This window comes from Lathyrus oleraceus, chromosome 3 (genome assembly GCF_024323335.1).
Source record: "Lathyrus oleraceus cultivar Zhongwan6 chromosome 3, CAAS_Psat_ZW6_1.0, whole genome shotgun sequence".
NCBI lineage: Eukaryota > Viridiplantae > Streptophyta > Magnoliopsida > Fabales > Fabaceae > Lathyrus > Lathyrus oleraceus.
The window spans coordinates 199256941-199260065 of NC_066581.1; the positions used below are offsets into that span (position 1 = coordinate 199256941).

The following is a 3125-nucleotide window of genomic DNA, read 5'->3' on the forward strand; positions in this document are numbered from 1 at the left end:
TATCCTAAGTGTTTCTAAATATCTCTAACTTTTTATATAAGAATTACATAAGCTAAAGGTATTTAAAAGTGTTTCTCAATCTCTTTAAATATCCCCAAAGGTTTTCAAAATTCCAAGAACTCCATGGAATTTCAACATTTGCCTCTTGATAACACTGAAATTTACTGTATTTTCGACTCCGATTTCACATGCATTCTAGTTGTTTTATTGTTATTTTGTTGTGTTATTGCTATGTTTTCCTTTGTTTTCAGGTTTTTACTTTAATCGGAGCCCCGATCGAGAAAAGGAGCGAAAAAGAGCCAAAAACCCTAAAATTCAGCATTTTGTACTTGTGGCCTACCCCATGGTTGGCGCCATAGACCCTGCCATGACGTGTCCAAGCTTAACTTCCACGTTCCCCATTACTTCCACTAAGGCACCTCATTTTGTGCTTGTGGCGGGCGCTATGGCCTTGTGGCGGGCGCCACAAGAGGAAAGTTTTTCCCTCCCATTTTAAAGTTGAAGGGCATCCTTGTCATTTCCATCTTTTTACTTGCTTATAAATAGAAACTCGAAATCACTTTTACAATGATCCAAACTTAGAGCAGAGGCAAACTCAGAGCAACTTTGTTTCACTTAGGCATATATTCAGTATTTTAAAGTGGTAATCGCTTCGCATTGGAGTGTTACCACAATTGTGTAATCGAGTCTATGATAGAGTTTGTAATCGAGTTTGGAGCACTTTGGAAGGAAGTTAATCCTGCCTCCATTTTCATTTCCGCTTTGCAATTTATTCAACCCTGTGATTGGAGCAGGTTTTTATTACTTGTCTTTATCTTATTTATTTTCCCGCACTCACTTTACTTTTATTTATTTCCTCGCACTTGCTTTACTTTTATTTATTTCCTCGCACTCGCTTTAAATTATTTATTTCCTCGCACTCGCTTTGCTTTTATTTATTTCCTCGCACTCGCTTTACTTTTATTTATTTCCTCGCACTCACTTTAAATTATTTATTTCCTCACACTCGCTTTAAATTATTTATTTCCTCGCACTCGCTTTACTTTTATTTATTTCCTCGCACTCGCTTTACTTTTATTTATTTCCTCTCACTCGCTTTACTTTTATTTATTTCCTCGCACTCGCTTTAAATCATTTATTTCCTCGCACTACTTTTATTTACTTTCCGCACTCGCACTACTTTTATTTAATTTAATGCACTTTTACTTTACCATGTCTAACTAAATTTATAAGGTTAGAATGTAAGGATCATAATTGAACCGATAATCCGTACAATTGTTCGTAGAAACACTTAAGGGCTATTTTACCTTTCAACTTAAGTTTTCCCGCACTTCAATTCCGTTGGGTAAGATCGAAAGCCGTCCAACGTCTATCTAAACTTAATTGTTTTTAACTATTTGAAAAACAACAAAAGCGCTTTGTTTAGTTCATTAGGAGTTTTTAACTTAAGAAGAAAAGAGATTTTAAAACTATTTTCGGACGCGTTTATAAGTTTAGAGTCTGGTTCATGAGAACCTCATTTGGTTAAGTAATCCAGGTTATAATACTTTTCAACTTAGTCAAGATACTATATTTCTTAAAAATAGGTTTACTACTCTAACGCAATGCGCGCCTTTTTATAAGTGACAACAAGAGGGTTTGATTAGGGAGTACAACTCGGTTCTGAATACGCGAAAGCGACAGTTCCTGTTAAATTAGTTCTTTTCAGAGTAGAAAACATTGCCCATAAGTAGTTCTATTAGCAAGTACTTGGATTATCAATTGATTATGTGAATTACATTCGACCCTGTCTTTATTAATTAATCTTTATTCAACACTCTACTTTTCATTGCACACTCTAAAAACACCTATTTTGATTGCCTTTGATAAACACCATAACAATAGATAACGATAGATTGACACTTGGTCTCTGTGGATTCAACAATCTTTTATATTACTCTGACGCGTTCGTATACTTGCTAAAAGCACGCATCAAGTTTTTGGCGTCGTTGTCGGGGACCAATTTCGTCAAATTTCATTTTCCTGTTGTTATATCGTTTAGACTTAGGCTATTTCCCGCTGGTCAATGCGAAGAACTCGCAGCACCGGAAGTTTAAGCTTAGTATACCCTCTGGCAGAACCTGAACGTTACGCTCGCGCACGTTTATTCTTTCATAGAATTAAGAGAGCTATGGCCAAAGACCAAAACCAAAGACCTCTTAAGGATTTCGCTCAACCATCAAATGAAGAACCTAGTTCTAGTATAGTAAACCCAACCATCCCAGCTAATAATTTTGAACTTAAACCATCCTTGTTGCAACTAGTGCAACAAAGACAATTCGCAGGTCTCGCTACTGAGAACCCAAACCAACATTTAAAAATATTTCTTCAATTAGCAGACACTTTTAAAACCAATGGAGCTTTGCCTGAGGCAATACGTTTAAGATTATTTCCTTTTTCCCTCAGAGATAAAGCCCTATCATGGTTAGATTCCCTTCCACCCAATTCCATTACGACTTGGGATAACCTTAGAAGAGTTTTTCTTGCTAGCTATTTTCCCCCGAGTAAAACCGCCGTTCTCCGAAACCATATAACTAGATTTACCCAAAACCAAGGAGAATCGCTGTTCGAAGCTTGGGAGAGATATAAAGAGTTGTTACGAGCATGCCCACATCATGGCTTAGAAAATTGGTTAATCATTCAAACCTTCTATAGTGGACTTCATTACAACACAAAGATGACCATCGACGCTGCCGCAGGCGGTGCTCTGATGAACAAACCTTACCCTGAAGCTAGTGCCTTCATCGAAGATATGGCTCAAAACCATCAATCATGGAGAGTCGAACGAGCGACAGTTGAGAAGAAGGAAGCCCAAGGAGGAGTGCATGAACTAAGCTCTATAGACATGATGCAAGCTAAAATGGACGCATTAGCTCTTAAGGTCGAGCATATGTGCATAAACCCGAATGCTGTAGCCGCAGTTTCGTCGGATTGTGAGATATGTGGAACCAAAGGACACCAATCTGCAGAATGCAGTCTATTAAACGAAACCCACTCTGAGCAAGTGAACTACACCCAAGGGAACCCATACTCAAATACTTATAACCCTGGATGGAGGAATCACCCGAACTTCTCCTATAAAAACA

The 3125-nt window shown here is 37.8% G+C and overlaps 1 non-coding gene across 1 annotated transcript; it reads right to left on the reverse strand.

The window, feature by feature from the left end:
• Positions 1–2554: 2554 nt before the first annotated feature.
• On the reverse strand, positions 2555–2661 carry LOC127133035 (small nucleolar RNA R71). Its single transcript, XR_007807032.1, has one exon. It is a non-coding gene; the product is annotated as a small nucleolar RNA R71 (small nucleolar RNA).
• Positions 2662–3125: the final 464 nt, after the last annotated feature.